Source organism: Oncorhynchus masou, chromosome 28 (assembly GCF_036934945.1).
Source record: "Oncorhynchus masou masou isolate Uvic2021 chromosome 28, UVic_Omas_1.1, whole genome shotgun sequence".
Classification (NCBI taxonomy): domain Eukaryota; kingdom Metazoa; phylum Chordata; class Actinopteri; order Salmoniformes; family Salmonidae; genus Oncorhynchus; species Oncorhynchus masou.
Genome location: NC_088239.1, coordinates 32576289 through 32600814, shown reverse-complemented (window position 1 = coordinate 32600814; position 24526 = coordinate 32576289). Strand labels below are relative to the sequence as shown.

Sequence of the window (24526 nt, the reverse complement as noted above, 5' to 3'; positions counted from 1 at the left end):
GCGGGAGATAAATACAAGAGAGAGAAACAGACGGTGAGTGGTGAGGAAGTGACAGTGTATAGGCCCATGAGCATCCATGTGTGAATGTAACACCACTCTGAACAGAGACATCCCTCAGTAGGCAGAGAACATAGAGAGAAATAGAGAGGCCTTCAGCTTGACACATCCCAAATGGCACACCATTCCATACATAGTACATTACTTTTGCCCAGAACCGTATATGTTTCCCTTAAAATTAGTGCACTACATAGGCAATAGGGTGCCATTTGCAACATAGCCCTTTTATAACTTTGGTAATGTGGTGTGTAAAGACAAATTGGGAGTGTTAAGTTATAGACATAGTTTTCTGTAACTGGTATGGCTGGCAACGTGTAAATCTTCATCTTATTGTTCCATCATGTGGAGAATTCAGCTGGTGGTGATGACACTGATATTTTAAACTCCAACACATTTAAATTATCCTTCATTATATCCCTCCCACATTCCCTCGTTATTCACTTCTACACCCTCTTGCTTCCTCCCACATACACTAATTAATACACCCACTCCTACACACCTTACCTCCCTCCATCCCATTTCCAGTTCTCCCTCACTTATTTGTAAACCCACTCCCTACTACACCTCCTCCGACCCACCCTCCCTCTCTCTCCCAGAAATCTTTCCCTGTCCTCATCTCCCGACACCAGTGAAACCAACACCTGTGTCATCATTTAGATAATGACTATAGAGAGAGAAACAGTGTGTGTCGTTAGACTATTGCTATAAGAGAGAGAAACAGAGCGCGCAGCAGGCAGTCTTGTTGCTATAGCCAAGGGATGTTTATCTGCTCTGCTCCGCACTGTTTGTTTCTATTGTCTACGAATCTAGGAGAGGGTGTGTGTGTGTGTGTGTTTATGCTTTCTGTGCATTTTTGACTCTGAATTCCTTTCTGTGGCTTTAGCAGTCGAGCCGCCTCCCTTTCTTTGCACACCAATGTGTCTGAGGAAACACTGTACACCTGGCAAGCATGTCAGCGTGTACTGCGCCCTGCCTGTCACCGGAGTCGCTATTGTGCAATGGGACAAGGACATCCCTGCTGGCCAAACCCTCCCCTAACCCGGACAGAGCCTGGACTCGAACCCAGAATCTCTAGTGGCAAAGCAAGCACTGTGATGCATTGCCTTAGTCCACTGCGCCACTCGGGATGCCCTTGCACCTTATTTTTTTATCGCCCAGAGTTACTGCCTTAGTCCACAACCATTCAGCAAATCCGGGTGCATCTATTGTATCTATTTACTGTAGCTGAAACCCTCAGGCTGCATACAGAGGCAGCCTTTGGTCACTGATTCCACTCCCTGCATCCCAAATGAAACTCTATTCCATACATAATGTACTACTTTTTACCAGGGCCCTTAGGGCCATATAGGGAGCAAAGGGGTCTGAGCGAAAGGGCTAACAAAATTGGCAGCACGCATCTCTCTCTGTGTAGAAACACAGACTCCTGCATCACACAGACTCCTGCATCACACATACACACACACACACACACACACACACACACACAAAAACAGAGTTTTCGTTAGCCAGCTTTGGGCCGTTAAAACGATTGCAAAGCTGATAAATAAAATTGGCACCGTCCAATTGTCCAGTAGAAGAAATGTTATCCCTTTGCAAAATAATGGATTTTAGCCTACTCTTTGATTGAAATAGCTGTCAATGTAGTGCGAGAACTGCTGATACAGCTGTTTGTTGCTGTTGGAATGAAACGTGCTTTAATAAGCACAATCATCGCACATCAATTCTAAAGGCAATCACATGTAAAAAAAAAAAAAAATTAAAATAAAACTAATGGCCATGACTGAAAAGAGCTACTACTTTTATTTATCAACTGGAAATTGAAGCATGCTTCCCATTCAAGTGCATAGGCAACAAGGCAGACTTCAGCGCATCACACACCACTTTGCTATCAGCTGGAGGCAGTATGCATTTTGAAAACATATACTTAATTGTTTGAAACCTGAACATGAAGCGTGTCACTCCATGGCGGCAGGAAGCCTAGTGGTTAGAGCGTTGGGCCAGTCACCAAAAGGTTGCTGGATTGAATCCCCGTTCTGCCCCTGAGCAAGGCAGTTAACCCACTGGGCGCTAAAGATGTGGATGTTGATTAAGGCAGCCCCCGCACCGCTCTGATTCAGAGGGGTTGGGTTAAATGTGGAAAACACATTTCAGTTGAATACATTCAGTTGGGCAACTTACTAGGTACCCCCTTTTCCCCTTACTTCAAAGTTGCCTAGCAAATATCCATCCAACTTAATATTGTTTACTAAAGACTTCCATATGATATTGAAACTAGTAGCGTTTTTCTCTCATGTTCTATTTGTTTTAAAATCAACTTCCTTTCATTCTCCAGTAGCCAAAGGCACAGTTCTAGTCATATTAGCAACCCATGCTAGCCTATTTAGATTGGATTTTTATGTAACAGGAGATTTGGTGTTTTCCTGCTAATTGAATGGAACGGCAAGTTGCGCGTAGCCTACTGCCTTGTGCGCATTGCTGAAGAACTAATAGTTTATCAACATTTTATGCTCCACGATCTGATCTGTTGCATGCCTCATTGCTTTTTAACGTTTTTTTTTGGGATGTCGCCTAGGCTTAGTGGTTGTATGAATTTGGGATCTATGATTCTTTTTTTTTAAAGAAGCTAATAATCGTCTGTGGGCAAATTATGTTTTCTGGTATTGTAGCCTATTTTGAATGGTTTTCATTTTTTTTTTCCGTATAGACAGGGGTAATCTAATTAGGCTATACAATTTTGGCAATTTAATTCTATTTACTTTAAGGAAAGTTTGCCCTAGCCTTGTGGACGTGCCACCTATTTATTCCATCTTCAAATTGCTCATCGGAATTCAGTAAGAATGATGCACGCCATTGCATATGAATTGCATGTTCTGTTAAGACAGAACTCCCATAAACTAAATGTGATTTCTGTCATTCTGAGAACTGTGGTAGACTCCCTAATCTGGTTACGCAACCAATGAATATGTGCCCAACCAATGAATAAGTGTCCAACCAATGAATATGTGTCCAAATTAAAATGCTGCCGGTCAAATGTCCAGCTCCACGTTTTCCTGATGGAAACCCTGACACGCACACACTCTGTAAAAACACAGACCCTGCATCACACACAAACTCAATAGACTGTCGTTAAGCTGCATGGCCAAAGGGAAGTCATAGACAGAACCAAGGATGTTGAATCAATCCACACTACGAAAGTAGAACTCAGGTGCACACACACACACACACACACACACACACACACACACACACACACGTCATCACACACATCGTACACACACGTCATCACACACATCGTACAAATGTTTCTCACACACAAGGGGGAGTAAGTAGGAACATTGCATTAGACAGTATTAGTCATTTAGTGATTAAGTGATTGTACCTCTCCATTGAAAAGCAGCCTCCCAAACAGCTGCTTTGGTTCCTCTACACCGTTTGGTGTTTGGTATAGGAATGCTGTTGGCTAGGCATACACACACTCCTCGGGAGGGATGACAAATCACATGTGCTTTTTAATACAACATTTCCTGAGTTCAAAGTTGAGCAATCACTGTTTGACAACCACTTTCCAGATGGAAAAGTTGACATTAATTGAACTCTGCAGAATTTGTTATAATTGCTTTATTAAAAGTGTTTCTGTTTTTTTGCATAGCTTTTCATGTTAAAATGACCACTGTGTGTATGTGTGTCCCACCTCTGTGCGTGTGTCCGCGTCAGCCCCCTCTGTCACAGAGTGCAGTAGGAGGCAAGGAGAAATGGCATGGCTTCATCACCACAGTGACAGAGATGAAACTAACCAAGGTCACATAAACAAGAGGACTTAGATGTGCTGTGCAAACACCTCTCATATGAACGCCGAACACACAAACGCGCATGTACACACACACACAATCACAACTCTCACATGAGCTGCACACACACACGGGGAGACAGTGTACAATGTTTTAAAATGTTCAAAAGATACACACTTGAGAGGAAACATACACACAAACAAGGAGACAAACAAAAAAAACAAATTGTTTTCTGTCACAGCATCTGCTGTGTTGTAATAATACCTCTCTCTCCCTCCATCTCTATATCCACCTCTCTCCTCTCTCTTTTATCCTCACATCTCACTCTCCTTCTTCGTGGGTTCTCTTTCTGTCTCTCCCTCTGTGTCTCTCTCTCTGGTGTACTGAAGGAGCTGCTTCGGCACACAAACAAGTGTTTGAGAACACCAATAATTTAGTCTCAACAAAAGTTGTTCTTGTTCGTTGGGGCTTTTATTAACATTGATGTGTTGCAATCTTCTTCTGTTAAGTTGCCTACAACTTCGTCCCACATCACCTAAGAAAGGTTCATTCAATTTAGAAAAAGCAATAAAACCCTGGCAAATTGAAAATACGATTGTGCAGTGCTTCTTTGATGTGCGTAAATGAGCCCATTGGAGATGGTTGCGATGTGTGGTTTTGCTCAAAGTGTCTTTATAAACGACATCAAACGCAGATATGTTAGATTCATCCTCCAGGAAAGGAAACAGCTTTCAGATGGCTAACAGGCCCATTGCCTCACACACCACCAAAACACACGTGACCACACGTGAGAACTCATTCTCACACACACACACACACACACACACACAAAGCATCTTATCTGTGATGAAACCCCTTCCAGCTGCCTCGGAGGTCGAGACCTCTAATCTTGCCATGACAGTGTGAGTGTTTCCGTGTGTGCGTGCCCACTAGACCCTCACTGCAAGGGGACCAAAGAGGGGGAGTGGTTCCTCTAATGGACACCTATATTTGTGCTGAGATTTGTGGTTTGACCATGATTCGACCACAACTTTGGAGATGCTCCTACACAGAAGATGGTTCTTAAACACGTTATTAAACACCATGCATTTGATCCATTTGATCTATTCCAGAGCTGTACACCCGATTCAACTTTTCAACAAATCATCTAGCCCTTGGTTAGTGAGTCCGGTGTGGTAAGTCAGGGCTACAAGGAAACTGTGAAAAGTCTGGGGGTCCGCGAGGAGAGAGTTGAGATCCACCGCGTCTAAAGGACATCCTCCCACTTCCAGATTTGTGGTTTGACCACAGTTCTGGATGCTCCAACACAGCAGATGTTTCCTCTGAAGATTATAAGGCAGCTATGAGGAGAAACACACCCCTGGCTGCTTTCTCTCTCTACAGGTATATTTCTTATTGATATTGACTGTACAATACAATATAGGCTACATTTTCAAGAGCTAAGGGCTTTTCCTGTGGTTTCGGTGATCCATCACTGATACTGACTCCCTGGAAGTTACAGAAAGTTCAAGTTATGGACGGAAGGTTGACGATTCAAAGAGTTTTGCCTCTTATTGCATTTCTCAAACTTTCCCAAGAATCGGGGAGTGGGAACCTCAAGGGGAAGGAAAAATGTATTAAAACATCTCAAAGTAACACCTTCGGTGTCAATCAAAGAGCCAGTAGATGAAAATTAAGATAATTTTAGAGAGGGAGGAAATAGACTCAGAGGGAGAGCGAGAGCTAGAGAGAGAGCACTTTGACAAGAATTCTGTCCGTGGAAAGATTACCCTGCAGTGGTCTGACCAATCGCACAACATGCAGTGATCATTAGATGGAGCCAGTCAAGTCAGGCGATCCATCGTCAAGCTCACCAGCCTGGCTGCTGCCTTCTACAACTTACACTACCTGCCAACCAAAACAGAGAGAGATACAGACATAAACACAGAGTCAGTAAGTAACCTTGACTTACGTCATGACCTGGCCAGAACAACCCATACAGCATCTGTACAGTTTCAGATTTATACCCAGGAAGTTACTGAAGCCAGAACACATATGTTTATTATGCATCAAAAATGGCACCCTATTCCCATTAAAGTGCACTACCTTTGACCAGGACCCATAGAGCTCTGTTCAAAAGCAATGCACTATAAAGGGAATTTGGTGCAATTTGTGATCCAGGTCAGGGCTATTCATGTCATTAACGACTATAATATACCTGTTGTCTTTGTGTCAGATTTAGGGAAAGGCAGGTGCTACATTTACATTAGTAATTTAGCAGTGGCTCTTATCCAGAGCGCCTGTATAGCCAGACATGCTTCTGTGCTGCTGCACGCTACAGTTCTCTTTAGGGAAAAACATTGAAATACTGAGACGCCCTTCTGATAAACAGGGTCCAGAGCTCAAAATATCTGACAGTCACATTAATAACTTCAAATGAATTATTCAAAAAAGCTCAGGCTCTAATCCATCAAATAGAAATAAAGCAGTTTCCCCCTCTCTCCTCCTCTCTCTCTTTGCTCCGGCCCGGCAGCCCAACCAAACGACATGCAAAACTGTGCAGGCGCATTAATGGCAAAATAAACGGAACAAGAAAATAAATGGAACTTTGTCGTCGACCGCTGATTGCATTCCCACATCAAACATCTTAACTATTCCAAACTAAAAGGGGTTGAGGGAAACAAAGGAGAGAGAGGGTGAGAGAAGAAAAAAAAAGAAAAAAAAGGGAGAGAAAAACAGTGAGAGAGTGAGAGAGAGGAACCGAACAGAGATAACTATCCCTCCATTGCTACCATCCACTGCAATTAACAATGGAGCTGTGCTCGCTCAATAAATTCACCATCTCTGCATTGTGCAAATCTGACATTCAGACGAGTGAAACATAATCCTTTTCTCTGCTCTCTTAATAGGAAGAGTGTTGAGATTGAAGAGCGTTGAGGCTGAACAGAGAGAGAGAGAGAGAGAGAGAGAGAGAGAGAAACAGACAGGGAGAGAGTGAGGGAAAGAAACTCATAATGATCCACCATCTGCATCGTGGCAGTGCCTGGTGGCTGCTGGCACACTATAATCCACAGATCAAATACACAAGGAAATTAGGGCCATAAAACAGAACGTAGCTCCTTTCTTCTTCTTTTTCAATTCTTTCCTCTTTTCAAGCGGTTCAATAGGATGGAAGGAAGGAAAGAAGATGAGAGGGCTTATCAGTCATGACCTCAAAGAGAAGAGTGGAGGATGGAGGGAGGGGGAGAGAAAGCTTGCGGCAGCCCCGTTGAAAAGGCTGAGGGAGAAAGTATTTTGTTTACATTACAAGAGGTAAAGAGAGAGAAAGGAGAGAAAATGAAGAAGCAGGAGAATGTGAAGGCAAACTGGGCCAAAATAACCCAAATGAGAATGGACCACTCTGCCAGGAAGTTTAATGACAAGAGATCAAGAAAGCTCAATTTTCCATTGAACACTTTGAATAATGCAGGGTTGCAGGCGTCCATTTGCATTACAGATGCCGCTTTGCCTTTCCACCTCTCTCTCTCCCTTCCTCCCTCCATTCTTTCCCTCCTCTCCCTTCCTCACTCCCCGCCAAAGAGTGGCCCTGCTTCAGGGCAAGCAGATATAGACATTGCATGTGGGTGCGTGCGTTTGTACCACAGTGAGACAGGAGAGTCAGTCGGTCTATGCAAAGTAGGAGATTATCTGCCGCTTCCGACTGCTTCCTGCATAGCCAGGGTTTAAAGGTCACCTCGGCACATAAACAAATACAACAAGGGTCACGAAACACATCCAACAACCACTTAAAACCATCCACTCTTCGCTACGCTCTTCAAATATAGATGTAGATGCATGTCAGATTTCATCTCTCTTCTTAAAAAAAGGACTAATTAAAGAGCCGAGAAACACACCCGAATTCTATGTGAATAAGAGAAGGCACAGGAAAGATCAGAGATATGCAGAAAAATAATAAGTTACAAAATGGAAGACACATCTAAAGAAGAAAAGCAACTTGTTCTCAGGGATGTTTGAGTGTGTGTGTGTGTCTGTGAGTGAGTCAGTGAGTCAGTGAGTCTGAGTCAGTGAGTCAGTGAGTCAGTGAGTGAGTGAGTGAGTGAGTGAGTGAGTGAGTGAGTGAGTGAGTTTGTGTGAGTGAGTCTATGTGAGTGATGGAGTGATGAGTCTGAGTGAGTGAGTATGTGAGTGAGTCTGTGTGAATGATAGAGTGTGTGTGTGTGTGTGTGTGTGTGTGTGTGTGTGTGTGTGTGAGTGAGCCTGGGTGAGTGAGTGAGTGAGTGAGTGAGTGAGTGAGTGAGTGTGTGTGAGTGTGTGTGAGTCTGTGTGTGTGAGTGAGTCTGTGTGTGTGAGAATGAGTGAGAGAGTCTGCGTGAGTGAGTGAGTCTGCGTGAGTGAGTGAGTCTGCGTAAGTGAGTGAGTCTGTGTAAGTGAGTGATGGAGTCTGTGAGTGAGTGAGTGAGTGAGTGAGTGAGTGAGTTTGAGTGAATCAGTGAGTGAGTCTGTGGGAGTGAGTGAGTGAGTGAGTTAGTGATGGAGTCTGTGAGTGAGTGAGTCTGTGAGTGAGTGAGCGAGTGTGCGTGTGTGCACGTGTGTGTGGCTATTCGGTATTTGGTATTTTATTAGAATTAGCTGTTGCAAAAGCAGCAGCTACTCTTCCTGGAATCCACACAAAACATAATACAGAATGACATAATACATCACATCATTAGACAAGAACAGCTCAAGGACAGAACTACATACATTTTACAGTGGGAGCTGCTCTATGATACTGTATCTGTTTTACAGGAAATGTGTGTAAAAGAGGATGAAATGACAGCCAGCGTGCCCTCGACCTGTTACTCTAAACTGGGAATGTTTTAGAGAGGAAGGAAGACTCAATGAGAGGAAGAGAGAGGGGTATGAGGGAAATAGAGAGAGAGCTAGAGATAGAGAGAGAGAGAGGGCGGGGTTAAGTCGGGGGCACATGAGCCCGTGATTAACCTCAAACCTGAATTAGAGTTGGATAAACCTGGATTGTTTTACAAGGACTCACACATAAAACTACCTTCTACAACACAACCATTAATCCAAAACTTCAAACCTACAACCTTGGATTTTTGACAACTATTAGGATTCTTATTGCATAGGACTACCCAGCAAACTCTCTAGCAAACCAACAACCAGTAGAATCAGCACACCGGAAACCTAAACAACCTGCAACTGAGTGAGTAGATCAGTCTGTAGATACTTCTAAGGGTTCAAACACATCAAAAGCATTTGCTCACTGAGAGTACCTAGCACATCAATGTTTTTTTGCGAACCGACAACGCACCAATTCACATGTAGAATCATGACATTTTTTGGCAGTCAGACATCTAGAGCGGGTGGTCCCTAAATTGAGAGGGGGTATAATGACTCGAGTGTGGTGGAAGTGTCGGCCCATTATTCACCCGTCTTGGAATACCTGATGCTCAAATGCCAATTCTTCTACCTCCCTGAGGGAGTTCACCCAAATTGGAATACCAAATGGTCAAATGCCAACTCTTCTACCTCCGTCAGGGAGTTTTCAGCTGTTTTTGAGACTTGTATACATTCCACCTCGTGATAAGAAAAATAATAATTATGTGTCATTAAGCCACGTGATGCCCAACTTGTCTCCTTTGCAACTAGGAGTGATAAAGTCTTACACCACTGTTATTCTACACACAAGCAAGTACAAAAGGCCCTCCCTTGTCTGCCAATCGGCATATGGGATCATGTCTCTGTACTCGGCAGGGTAGCCTAGTGGTTAGAGCGTTGGACTCGTCATTGAAAATAAGAATTTGTTCTTAACTGACTTGCCTGGTTAAATAAAGGTAAAAAAAAAAACTCCTGCCTCCTTTTTACAAGCAGAAGCTCAAATAAGAAGTGCCCGCAACTCGCTCCGTTGAGAAATGGTCACCAGAATCAGAGATTATGCTAAAGGGCCACTTTAGCTAGCGCTGGATGGAATATGTTAAGAGGCTACACTTATAGCTCGTCGATGAACACAGGCTCCGACACCTTCTGCACGTGGCAGAGGCTACATTCCATAATGGATTACAAAGGATGACACAGCCGTAATCTGCCCAACGATGCCTCTCTATTAGACGAACTCAACACATTTCATGCAAGTTTACACAATAACAACATCATGCCGGGTGAGGGCCATCGCCAACCCAGAGGACTGGGTGATATTGCTCACCGTGGCCAAAGTGAATAAGATCTTTAAATCAGGTCAACACCCGCAATGCGGGCACCCGGCAGTATTCCAGAGCATGCGCAGAACAGCTGGCAAGCATATTCACTGTATTTTCAACCTTTCTTTATTGCGGTCTGTAATCCCCACATGTTTTAAGATGACCACCATCATTCCAGTTCCCAAGAACTCTCAGGCTTGATGCCACAATGATTACTGCCCTGTAGCACTCACATATGTAATCATGAAGTGCTTTGAATTCTGGTTCTGGCACACAACTCCAGTATCCCAGACACCCTAGATCCACTCCAATTTACATACCGGTCCAACAGATTCATAGACAACGCAATCTCAATTGCACGTCACAAGGCTATTTGACCAAGAAGGAGAGTGATAGAGTGCTACATCAGATGACCTGGCCTCCACAATCACCTGACCTCAGCCCAAATGAGATGGTTTGGGATAAGTTGGACCGCAGAGTGAAGGAAAAGCAGCCAAAAGGTGCTCAGCATATGTGGGAACTCCTTCAAGACTGTTGGAAAAGCATTCAAGTGAAGTTGGTTGAAAGTTTGCCAAGGGTTGCTAATTGAGGAATCTCAAAAATAAAATATATTTTGATTTATTTAACACTTTTCTCGTTACTCCATGTGTTATTTCATAGTTTTGATGTCTTCACTATTATTCTACAATGTAGAAAATAACTAAAATAAAGAAAGACCCTGGAATGAGTAGGTGTGTCCAAACGTTTGACTGGTACTGTATATCACTTCAGTATCCAATCACATTGTAAATATGGTACTGGAAATGATTGAACCGGTATATAGTGCATTTGCAAAGTATTCAGACCCCTCTACTTTTTCCAGATTGTTACATTACAGCCTTTTTCTACAATGTGTTCAATGTTTTTTTACTAATCAATCTACACACAATACCCCATAATGACGAAGCAAAAACAGTTTAGATTTTTTTGCAAATGAAATAAAAATACATATCATAAAAATCTTATTTACATAAGTATTTAGACCCTTTGCAATGAGACTCGAAATTGAGCTCAGGTGCATCCTGTTTCCATTGATCATCCTTGAGAGGTTTCTACAATTGATTGGACATGATTTGGAAAGGCTCACACCTGTCTATATAAGGTTCTACAGTTGACAGTGCATGTCAGAGCAAAAACCAAACCATGAGATCGAAGGATTTGTACGTAGAGCTCCAAGACAGGAATGTGTCGAGACACAGATCTTGGAAGGGTACCAAAACATTTATGCAGTATTGAAGGTCCCAAGAACACAGTGGCCAGCATGAATTTGTTTTGAACCACCAAGACTCTTCCTAGAACTAGTCACCTGGACAAACTGCTCAATTAGCGCAACAGGGCTTTGGACAGGAAGGTGACCAAGAACTCGATGGTCACTCTGACAGAGCTCCAGAGTTCCTCTGTGGAGATGGGAGAATCTTTCAGAAAGACAACCATCTCTGCAGCCCTCCATCAATCAGGCATCTTTGGTAGATTGGCCAGACGGAAGACACTCCTCAGTAAATGGCAAATAAAAGTCAGCTTGGAGTTTGTCACTTACAGACTATCAGACCATGAGAAACAAGACTCTCTGGTCTGATGAAACCAAGATTTAACTTTTTGGCCTGAATGCCAAGTATCACATCTGGAGGAAACCTGGTACCATCCGTAGGGTAAAGCTTGGTGGTCGCAGCATCATGCTGTGGGGATGTTTTTCAGTGGCAGGGACTTGGAGACTTGTCAGGATAGAGGGAAAGATGAACAGAGTACAGTACATAGAGATCCTTGATGAAAACCTGCTCCAGAGCGCTCAGGACCTCAGACCGGGGCAAAGGTTCACCTTCCAAGAGGACAATGACCCTAAGCACACAGCCAAGACAACACAGTAGTGGCTTCGGGACAAGCCTCTGAATGACCTTGAGTGGCCCAGCGAGAGCCCGGACTTGAACCCAATCTAACATCTTTGGTATAGTAACCTGTTATATTTATGTTTACCATTCGATGGCAGTATTGACTTAAGTCGGGGGTTTTCTTTCCGCTATCCGTAGCCGTTTTCTATGTCTGCCATATATAACCTTGCTTGAGAAAGCTTACGCCAGGTACTTTAGGGAATGTTATTCTAAGTTACAATTAAATACTAAAACGTACTTATGTCTCTGGTGTTATTAATGTAAGAAGCATCTTAAGATGATACATATTTGGCGACGAGGATGACTATGGATGACTGCGTTGGATTTGTTTTCCACAAATTCAAAGGAGTGTTTGGCGTGTGATGCTGGATGTGAGACTCAAGTGAGAGGTGGAAGATGCTAAAGGATTGATTCCCTGGTTACGGGTAGGACAAATGATTGACTATTTGAGGGGAGAGCGAACCGGAAAAGATAGTTTTGGCAACAATAGGCTCGCAACCACCATTTGACCCTAAAAATCAGGAATGGGAGGAGTACTGTGAAATAAAGGAACATTTCTTTGCTGCTAATAAAATAACTGATGCCTCTATACAGAAATATGTCACACCCTGATCTGTTTCACCTATCTTTTTGATTGCCTCCACCCCCTCCAGGTGTCTCCCATCTTCCCCATTATCCCGTGTGTATTTAAACCTGTGTTCTCTGGTTGTCTGTTTCCAGATCGTCTGTTTGTTTAAGTTAACCAGAATTTTGTATCTCAGCTCCTGGTTTTGACCCTTGCCTGTTCTGACCACTCTGCCTGCCCCTGAGCCTGCCTGCCGACCTGTACCTTTGCCCCGCTCTGGATTACCAACCACTGCCTTACCCTGACCTTGCCTGCCACCCGAAACTGTTGCCCCACCTCTCGTTTACTGACCCCTGCTTGCCTTGACCTGTCTATTGCCTGCCCCTGTTGAAATATTTAACTATTATTTATTTGATGTGGTCTGCATCTGGGTCTTACCTTCATACCTGATAGTACAAACTCTGGTGGGCCATATGAGGAACCTTTCTGCTTCCCTTACTCGCACCCTTTTCATGTCATTCTGCTGTGGGGAAACCAGTCCAAATCTCTCCTTGTCTGCAATGGCTCTGTGGCCGATGAGAGCTTTTCGGACGCCACACTGGCTTCCGAGCTGAACATCCCCACTCAGCCCCTCTCCATTCCCATGGATTTTAGAGCGTTGGACGGGGGCTCTATAGGTCGGGTCACCCATAACACCACTCCCATCAACCTATGTGTGTCAGGGAATCACAGCGAGACCATTCAGTTCCTGCTCATCAAGTTTCCCAGATACCCGTGGTTTTGGGATTCTCCTGGCTCCAGTAACACAACCCACTCATCAACTGGTCTACGGGTGCCATCATGGGCTGGAGTCCGTTCTGCCACACCCATTGTCTGAAGGCGGCACAACCTGCCCTGGGACGTCATCCTGGGTCCCCGGAGGTGGTTCCGGACGTCTACGCCATTCCCGCAGAGTACCAAGATCTCAGAGAGGTGTTCAACAAGGCACGGGCCATTTCCCTTCCACCACACCACCCCTATAAACTCATAAGCGTTGTCGGTGCGTAGACATACAGCTTAATGAGAAACCTGTTGAGCCCAGAAGCCAGGACAAGTCACTCATAGATCTAGCGAACTATTAAAAGATCACTTCAAACCCATTGAAACAGTGCGATGATTCAAGTTTGCTTGACACATAAGAAACATACTGAATCAGTGGGGGAATATGTGGCTAAGTTGAGAAAACTAGCATTGGACTGGAACTATGGGAATACATTATCGCAAATGCTACGCGATCGGCTGGTGTGTGGGGATAATGATAATGTGTGAGCCTAATCTCACGTTTGAGAATGCACCCATTGAGTCCGCAAATAGAAATGCACTGGATAAGGAGGCAAGTGTCGCAACTGCGTGCCGTACAGTAAAGACAAGTAGCTCTGGGTGCACTGAATTTCAAAGAGGGATAGCCGCGGGGCAGCTGCCAATAGAGACGACTCGTTGCAAAGGCAAACACACAGTGTTTGACTGTAACTTCAAACATGAAAAGTGTTATGCCTGTGGCATAATAGGACACATTGCGAGGGTGTGCCGCAATAAGAAAAAGCCACGGGCTACAGAAAAGAACATGGACAGAAGAATACCAAATACCTCGCAATGCTTTAGCCACCGCTCAAATCATGTGATAGAAAGTGAAAGTGAGTGAGTAGACACAGAGCAAGCATTCTCAACGTACCGTGTACTAGGGGTGTGAGTATGAAAAGGGTGAAGCCTTTCATTGTGGAAATGGGAATAAATGGACCTAAGGTACCATTTGAAATAGACAAAGGATGTAGCGTCACGCTGATGAGCATGTCCCAATTCAATGAGAAGTGGAAAGAAGTTGAAGTGCCTACACTGAGAGACACCCCCATTAAACTCGAAACGTACACAGGGGAGAAGATCACTGTGATTGGAGTTGCTGATGTTCAAGTGGAATATCAAGGACGAAAGGCAGACTTTTCTATCTTAATAGTGGAAGGTACTGGCCCCAGCTTACTAGGGAGAGTGTGGTTGGAAGAAATACAATTGAACTGCGATGAAATCAAACATGTCACCATAGAGACAGTGACACTGCAGCAGGTGCTTTCAAAGTATGAGTGTGTTGTCAAAGAAGAGCTAGGGACATTAAAAGGGGTCCAAGCTATCATTCTTGTTGCTGCAGATGCTACTCCCAGATTCTATAGGCCAAGATCAGTTCCATATGCCATGAAGCCTAAAGTGGATGTGACAGACTATTAGCAGAGGATATAACTATTCCTGTCAAGTTGTTCCCATACTCAAACCAGATGGTTCGATCAGATTATGAGGTGACTACAAGCTGACTGTACAAGCTGACTACAAGCTGACTGGGAGCTTCATCACTGGAGCAGTACCCTATACCCAAAGTGGAGGATTTGCTTTCAACGTTCACCAGAGGGCAACAGTTCACAAAACTGGACATGAGTCATGCATATCAGCAAGTGCTAATGGATGAAGCGTCACAGAAGTACCTGACCATAAACACCCACAAAGGAATGTTTACCTATAAATGCTTATCTTTTGGGGTGTCTTCCGCACCAGCTGTCTTCCAAGGAACCACGGAGGGAGTTCTGCAGGGCATACCCAAGGTAGCAGTTTACCTTGACAACATTTTGTCACGCGAGTCACATCTCAGAAACTTGGGTGAAGTTTTGAGGGGGATGGAAGAGGTCGGTCTCCGGCTGAAGAGGAGCAAGTGTACACTGTTAGCAGATGAAGTGCAGGACCTAGGTCATAAGGTGGACGCCAAGCCCCAAGGGACACTGTAAAAGCTAAAGTGAGGGCTGTCGTTGGTGCTCCAGCTCCGACAAGTGTTTGAAGAGGTTGTCAGGGCCTACGAGTACAGAGTAATTTACAAGCCAGGTAGATACCATGGGAATGCTGATGCTCTGAGTAGGCTGGCCTTTCCAGAAATCATTGCACAGGAAAGAGAAAATGACCAAGTCTTGATGATCGGTGTGTTGGATGATGCACCGGTGAAGACAGCACAAAATCAGGCAATGGACTTCAAAGAACATGACATTATCATAAGTGCATGAATTTATCCTGAAAATATGGCTTACAGTGACAGAGCCTCAGATCATGTCTTACTGCACTCGCCGCTTGAGTGTTTGAGATGGGTGTGGGCTGTGGGGTTCAAGAGTAGTTATCCCACCACAAGGGTGGAGTATGCTACTGAAGTTGTTGCACCAGTCGCATCCAGGTATGTCGAGAATGAAAGGCTTAGCGAGGTCATACTTCTGGTTATCAAAGATGGACCAGGATGTGGACAATGAGGTTAGCCTGTGTGCAGATTGTCAGAGTAACAGGAAGTCACCCCCCACCAAGCCATTACATCCATGGGAATGGCCCGAAAAACCATGGACACAACTACATGTGGACTACCCTGGACCCTTCCTAGGGAAAATGTTCCTTGTGCTGATTGATTCTCATTCAAAGTGGATGGACGTTTACCCCATGTACAAGTCAACATCCCACTCTACGATTGAGAAGTTGAGACAAAGCTTCAGTGTCATGGGATTGCCTCAAATGTTGGTTAGTGACAATGCTACTTGCTTTACTAGCACTGAATTCACAAGCTTCATGAAACAAAATTGAATTCAGCATGTAACGTCGGCCCATTTTCACCCATATTCAAACGGATTAGTAGAACGTGGGTTCAGAACATGGAGGGGATGAGGATGATGCAAGTGGACAATATTTAAACAAAGGTGTCCATATTCTTGTTTAGCTACAGGATCACTCCTCAAGCTATAACTGGGTTGTCACGTGCAGACATGCAGGTCAACCATGGATTTCACCAGGCCAGACCTGAAAGTGAAAATACAATAAAAGCAATGGAATCAAACACAATCATCTCACCTGGTAATGATGCCTACACGAGAACCATGGGTTTGGTCCTAAATGGATTCCAGCTACAATTGAGGATTGCTGAGGACCTATACTGTGATCATCGGAAGTGGACAAATTCTAAGGAGACACGTGGATCAGATCCAAACTCGAATTCCAGTTCCATACTTGGACATGTAAAATGATTCGACCTAGGTTGGGCAAAACTAAACATGGCGGTGTTCGCCTTAGCAATCTCACTAGGATAAAGACCGCCTCCATTCCTGTCATTATTGAAAGAGATCATGATACCTCACATCTCAAAATAGGGCTACTTAATGTTAGATCCCTTACTTCAAAGGCAATTTTAGTCAATGAACTAATCACTGATCATAATCTTGATGTGATTGGCCTGACTGAAACTTGGCTTAAGCCTGATGAATTTACTGTGTTAAATGAGGCCTCACCTCCTGGCTACACTAGTGACCATATCCCCCGTGCATCCCGCAAAGGCAGAGGTGTTGTTAACATTTACGATAGCAAATTTCAATTTACAAAAAAAAAATATGACGTTTTCGTCTTTTGAGCTTCTAGTCATGAAATCTATGCAGCCTACTCAATCACTTTTTATAGCTACTGTTTACAGGTCTCCTGGGCCATATACAGCGTTCCTCACTGAGTTCCCTGAATTCCTATCGGACCTTGTAGTCATAGCAGATAATATTCTAATCTTTGGTGACTTTAATATTCACATGGAAAAGTCCACAGACCCACTCCAAAAGGCTTTCGGAGCCATCATCGACTCAATGGGTTTTGTCCAACATGTCTCTGGACCCACTCACTGTCACAGTCATACGCTGGACCTAGTTTTGTCCCATGGAATAAATGTTGTGGATCTTAATGTTTTTCCTCATAATCCTGGACTATCGGACCACCATTTTATTACGTTTGCAATTGCAACAAATAATCTGCTCAGACCCCAATCAAGGAACATCAAAAGTTGTGCTATAAATTCACAGACAACACAAAGATTCCTTGATGTCCTTCCAGATTCCCTCTGTCTACCCAATGACACCAGAGGACAAAAATCAGTTAACCACCTAACTGAGGAACTCAATTTAACCTTGCGCAATACCCTAGATGCAGTTGCACCCCTAAAAACTTAAAACATTTCTCATAAGAAACTAGCTCCCTAGTACACAGAAAATACCCGAGCTCTGAAGCAAGCTTCCAGAAAATTGGAACGGAAATGGCGCCACACCAAACTGGAAGTCTTCCGTCTAGCTTGGAAAGCCAGTACCATGCAGTACCGAAGAGCCCTTACTGCTGCTCGATCATCCTATTTTTCTAACTTAATTGAGTAAAATAAGAACAATCCGAAATCCCTTTTTGATACTGTCGCAAAGCTAACTAAAAAGCAGCATTCCCCAAGAGAGGATGACTTTCACTTTAGCAGTGATAAATTCATGAACTTCTTTGAGGAAAAAATTATGATTATTAGAAAGCAAATTACAGACTCCTCTTTAAATCTGCGTATTCCTTCAAAGCTCAGTTGTCCTGAGTCTGCACAACTCTGCCTGGACCTAGGATCAAGAGAGACGCTCAAGTGTTTTAGTACTATATCTCTTGACACAATGATGAAAATAATCATGGCCTCTAAACCTTCAAGCTGCATACTGGACCCTATTCCAACTAAACTACTGAAAGAGCTGCTTCCTGTGCTTGGCCCTCCTATGTTGAACATAATAAACGGCTCTCTATCCATCGGATGTGTACCAAACTCACTAAAAGTGGCAGTAATAAAGCCTCTCTTGAAAAAGCCAAACCTTGACCCAGAAAATATAAAAAACTATCGGCCTATATCGAATCTTCCATTCCTCTCAAAAATCTTAGAAAAGGCTGTTGCGCAGCAACTCACTGCGTTTCTGAAGACAAACAATGTATACGAAATGCTTCAGTCTGGTTTTAGACCCCATCATAGCACTGAGACGGCACTTGTGAAGGTGGTAAATGACATTTTAATGGCATCGGACCGAGGCTCTGCATCTGTCCTCGTGCTCCTAGACCTTAGTGCTGCTTTTGATACCATCGATCACCACATTCTTTTGGAGAGATTGTTCTGGCCTGTTTTAGATCTTATCTGTCGGAAAGATATCAGTTTGTCTCTGTGAATGGTTTGTCCTCTGACAAATCAACTGTAAATTTCGAAGTTCCTCAAGGTTCCGTTTTAGGACCACTATTGTTTTCACTATAAATTTTACCTCTTGGGGATGTTATTTGAAAACATAATGTTAACTTTCACTGCCATGCGGATGACACACAGCTGTACATTTCAATGAAACATGGTGAAGCCCCAAAATTGCCCTTGCTAGAAGCATGTGTTTCAGACATAAGGAAGTGGATGGCTGCAAACTTTCTACTTTTAAACTCGGACAAAACAGAGATGCTTGTTGTAGGTCCCAAGAAACAAAGAGATCTTCTGTTGAATCTGACAATTAATCTTAATGGTTGTACAGTCGTCTCAAATAAAACTGTGAAGGACCTCGGCGTTACTCTGGACCCTGATCTCTCTTTTGAAGAACATATCAAGACCATTTCAAGGACAGTTTTTATCCATCTACGTAACATTGCAAAAATCAGAAACTTTCTGTCCAAAAATGATGCAGAAAAATTAATCCATGCTTTTGTCACTTCTAGGTTAGACTACTGCAATGCTCTACTTTCCGGCTACCCGGATAAAGCACTAAATAAACTTCAGTTAGTGCTAAATACGGCTGCTAGAATCCTGACTAGAACCAAAAAATTTGATCATATTACTCCAGTGCTAGCCTCCCTACACTGGCTTCCTGTCAAAGCAAGGACTGATTTCAAGGTTTTACTGCTAACCTACAAAGCATTACATGGGCTTGCTCCTACCTATCTCTCTGATTTGGTCCTGCCGTACATACCTACATGTACGCTACGGTCACAAGAAGCAGGCCTCCTAATTGTCCCTAGAATTTCTAAGCAAACAGCTGGAGGCAGGGCTTTCTCCTATAAAGCTCCATTTTTATGGAACGGTCTGCCTACCCATGTCAGAGACACAAACTCGGTCTCAACCTTTAAGTCTTTACTGAAGACTCATCTCTTCAGTGGGTCATATGATTGAGTGTAGTCTGGCCCAGGAGTGGGAAGGTGAACGGAAAGGCTCTGGAGCAACGAACCACCCTTGCTGTCTCTGCCTGGCCGGTTCTCCTCTTTCCACTGGGATTCTCTGCCTCTAACCCTATTACAGGGGCTGAGTCACTGGCTTACTGGGGCTCTCTCATGCCGTCCCTGGAAGGGGTGCGTCACCTGAGTGGGTTGATTCACTGATGTGAACATCCTGTCTGGGTTGGCACCCCCATTGGGTTGTGCCATGGCGGAGATCTTTGCGGGCTATACTCAGCTTTGTCTCAGGATGGTAAGTTGGTGGTTGAAGATATCCCTCTTGTGGTGTGGGGGCTGTGCTTTGGCAAAGTGGGTGGGGTTATATCCTTCCTGTTTGGCCCTGTCCGGGGTGTCCTCAGATGGGGCCACAGTGTCTCCTGACCCCTCCTGTCTCAGCCTCCAGTATTTATGCTGCAGTAGTTTATGTGTCGGGGGCTGTGGTCAGTTTGTTATATCTGGAGTACTTCTCCTGTCCTATTCGGTGTCCTGTGTGAATCTAAGTGTGCGTTCTCTAATTCTCTCCTTCTCTCTCTCCTCCGAGACCTGAGCCCTAGGACCATGCCCCAGGACTACCTGACATGATGACTCCTTGCTGTCCCCAGTCCACCTGGCCTTGCTGCTGCTCCAGTTTCAACTGTTCTGCCTTATTATTATTCGACCATGCTGGTCATTTATGAACATTTGAAAATCTTGGCCATGTTCTGTTATAATCTCTACCCGGCACAGCCAGAAGAGGACTGGCCACCCCACATAGACTGGTTCCTCTTTAGGTTTCTTCCTAGGTTTTGGCCTTTCTAGGGAGATCTTCCTAAAACCTTGAAAATTGCTTGCTGTTTGGGGTTTTAGGCAACACTTTGAGATCCAACCTGACAGAGCTTAAAAGGATCTGCATTTGATTTGAAGAATGGGAGAAACAGCCCAAATACAGGTGTGCCAAAAGCTGCAGTTGGACAAACAACCTGAGACCAAAAGGTCTTCCTGTCACCACCAGTCCAGGACGCCCTTAAACAAAAGTACTGTTTCAAAAAGTGAATACCTAAGTAAGATGTTGTATTTTTCAGATTTAAGTCATTTCGAAAAATGTAATATAAAAATAGCATGTGATTGTTGAGAAAATTTAAATATTTAATCCATTAAAAGAATAAGGCTGTATCGTAACAAAATGTGGAAAATTTTAATATCTACCAAAATAGCAGTATTGAATGCACTTGTTTCCATTATCCGACGTTCTTCGTTTGTCAAAATTACCATGCTTTGAGAAAGCCTCAGGAAGCTTATGCCAGGTGCATTAGGGATTGTTTATTAGTGAAAACAAATAACGAAACTATACATGAAATAACGAATAAATACAAAACAACTAAACGGATCTTAACAACCTCTTCGGGCTAGTGAAACCCGGATTACAGCCTGACTGGTAAACTAACACAGAGACAGGAATGCAATCATTGGATTTGGAAAAACACAAAGTTTTGTTTGGGGCGCGTGACCTGGCTACCTAAACTTTCATTTCCCAATCAGAACACAGTTTACCTGACTCTAAATTGTATTGAATTTACGTTTTCAAATACCTAAAGTTGGATTAGGAAACCTGTTTGAAACAAAATGTACTGGTACCCCTAATCAGCTAATCAATCCCAAATAATTTAAAAATATAACCTATAAATACAACAAAAATAAACCCATGTCACACCCTGGCCATTGTGGTACCAACTAATTAACTAAAACACAAAATACTAAGACCTGAGTTTTGTGACAGCACTGTAGTGTTTTGTCATGTGTTTGTCCGTTTGCTTCCTCAGTGTGTTTTTTTCCATAAATCTGATGTTATTTTTAGCATTGCATTGTTATTGTATTTAGAGCTTGTAAGAAAGGCATTTCACTGTACTCACTGTGCACGTGACATTCAATTTTGAAATCATGAAAAAATGTTACGATAACTATTTGACACACTGGAAAGAGTCAGAGAGTACACAGTGGCAGAAAACCTGACCACTGTGACTGAAACAAAATTAAGAAAATCCTTGACCCAGTACAGACTAAGAGAGCATAGCCTTGCTGTCGAGAAAGGCTGCCATAGGCAGACCAGACTCTCGAGAGAAGACCAGCTATGGGCACACTGCCCATAAAATGAGGTGGTAACAGAGCTGCAAATCACAGACCCACAAAGAATTTTAAAACAAATCTAACATTGGTAAATTCCCAGTAAGAATGTTTACCTGTTGCCTTGAGAGCACAAACAACATTGTAAATACAACCGGTATGTAGATTTATTTTCCCAACCAATTATGCTTCAAATATTTGCACATTTTTACAACACTGTACACAGCTGATAACATAACATTTGAAATGTCTTTATCTGTTTGAAACATTTGAGTGCAATATTCTAATTGTTTTTTTGTTTTGAAGTTTGTTTCTTCTCATTTTTGTTTATTTCATGTGCTTTGGCAATTTAAACATATGTCTACCATGTCAATTAAGCCCTTCTGAATTGAAAAGCAAGACAAAGGGGTCTTCAAGAGCCCTTGGAGTTTAAAACAGAAATTGAGATGACAGAAGTGTCACAAAAGAAAAGGTACATTGAGCCAATCAATGTTAATACAAGTGTTTGTGTGTGTGTGCATGATTGCGTATGTATACGCCCGCACATCAGCGTACGTCTCGGCATGCGGAGACTATTTCGAGTTAGAGATCCTCATCCTCTCTGACAGCCAGGCTCTGTTACACTGAATGAACAGGTGGGCATCAAACTTTCTCTTATAAAGATAGCACGAGAGAAACAGAGAGACATGTAGAGATGGAGAAAGATCAGGCCTACGCCCCTTCTGCCCCCTGCCCCCTTGCAGCAAGGATCTCATCATGACATGCCACACATATGCCCAGGCTGTGAGAACAGGACAAGGCTCAGCTCCCACTAATACACCCACCCAAGCCTATTCCTGCGACCTAAGAGGCTTACACCAGATGCCCCCGAGGCTCAACCTGGCACTGTACATATTTAATAGGCTTTGAGGGGACTCCAACTGCAGGTAAAACTACAGTTGAAGTCAGAAGTTTACGAACACTTAGGTTGGAGTCATTAAAACTTGTATTTCAACCACTCCACAAATTTCTTGTTAACACACTATAGTTTTGGCAAGTCAGTTAGGACATCTACCTTGTGCATGACAAGTAACTTTTCCAAAAATTGTTTACAGACAGATTATATCACTTATAGTTCACTGGATTACAATTCCAGTGGGTCAGAAAATTACATTCACTAAGTTGACTGTGCCTTTAAACAGCTTGGAAAATTCCAGAAAATGATGTCATGGCTTTAGAATTTTCTGAAAGGCTAATTGACATCATTTGAGTCATTTGGAGGTGTACCTGTGGACGCATTTCAAGGCCAACCTACAAACTCAGTGCCTTTTTGCTTGACATCATGGGAAAATCAAAAGAAATCAGCCAAGATCTCAGAAAAAAAATTGTAGACCTCCACAAATCTGGTTCATCCTTTGGAGCAATTTCCAAATGCCTGAATATACCACGTTCATCTATACAAACAACAGTACGCAAGTATAAACACCATGGGACCACGCAGCCATCATACCGCTCAAGAAGGAGACACGTTATGTCTGCTAGAGGTGAACGTACTTTGCAAATCAATTCCAGAACAACAGCAAAGGACCTTGTGAAGATGCTGGAGGAAACAGGTACAAAAGTATCTATATCCACAGTAAAACGAGTCCCATATCAACGTAACCTAAAGGCCGCTCAGCAAGGAAGAAGCCACTTCTGATAAACCGCCATAAAACACAAAGACTACGTTTTGCAACTGCACATGGGAACAAAGATCCTACTTTCAAATAGACAATGACCCCAATCATACTTCCAAAGTTGTTGCAAAATGGCATAAGGACAACAAAGTCAAGGTACTTGAGTTGCCATCACAATTCTCTGACATCCCCATAGAAAATGTGTGGGCAGAACTGAAAACATGTCTGCAAGCAAGGAGGCCTACAAACCTGACTCAGTTACACCAGCTCTGTCAGAAGGAATGGGCCAACATTCACCCAACTTATTGTGGGAAGCTTGTGGAAAGCTACCCAAAACGTTTGACCGAACTTAAACAATTTAAAGGCAATGCTACGAAATACTAATTGAGTGTATGTAGACTTCTGACCCACTGGGAAAGTGATGACAGGAATAAATGCTGAAATAAATCATTTTCTCTACTATTATTCTGACATTTCACATTCTTAAAATAAAGTGGTGATACTAACCGACCTAAAACAGGGATTTTTTACTGGGATTAAATGTCAGGAATTGTGAAAAACTGAGTTTAAAATGTATTTGGCTAAGGTGTATTCTTATGGCTTAGATCCCGCAAACGGGATCGATATGACAACAGCCAGTCAAAGTGCAGGGCGCCAAATTCAAAACAACAGAAATGTCATGATTAAAATTCCTAAAACACAGAAGTATTTCACATCATTTTAAAGATAAACCTGTTGTTAATACCACAGTGTCCGATTTCAAAAAGGCTTTACGACGAAAGCACACCAAACGATTATGGTAGGTCTGCACCTAGTCACAGAAAAACAGTGCCATTTTTCCAGCCAAAGAGAGGTGGCACAAAAAGCAGAAATAGAGATAAAATGAATCACTATCCTTTGATGATCTTCATCAGATGACACTCATATGACTTCATGTTAAACAATACATGTATGTTTTGTTCGATAAAGTTCATATTTATATCCAAAAATCTCAGTTTACATTGTTTAGTAATGTTTTGCTTCCAAAACATCCAGTGATTTTGCAGAGAGCAAAATCAATTTACAGAAATACTCATCATAAATGTTGATTAAAATACAAGTGTTATGCATGGAACATTACATAAACTTCTTCTTAATGCAAGGCTGTATCAGATTTCAAAAAAGCTTTACGAAGCACACCATGCAATAATCTGAGTACAGCGCTCAG

The 24526-nt window shown here is 43.0% G+C and overlaps 1 pseudogene; it reads right to left on the bottom strand.

The window, feature by feature from the left end:
* The window catches only part of LOC135516976 (ribonuclease 3-like), a 148595-nt pseudogene that overhangs the window by 67704 nt on the left and 56365 nt on the right, over positions 1-24526 (bottom strand).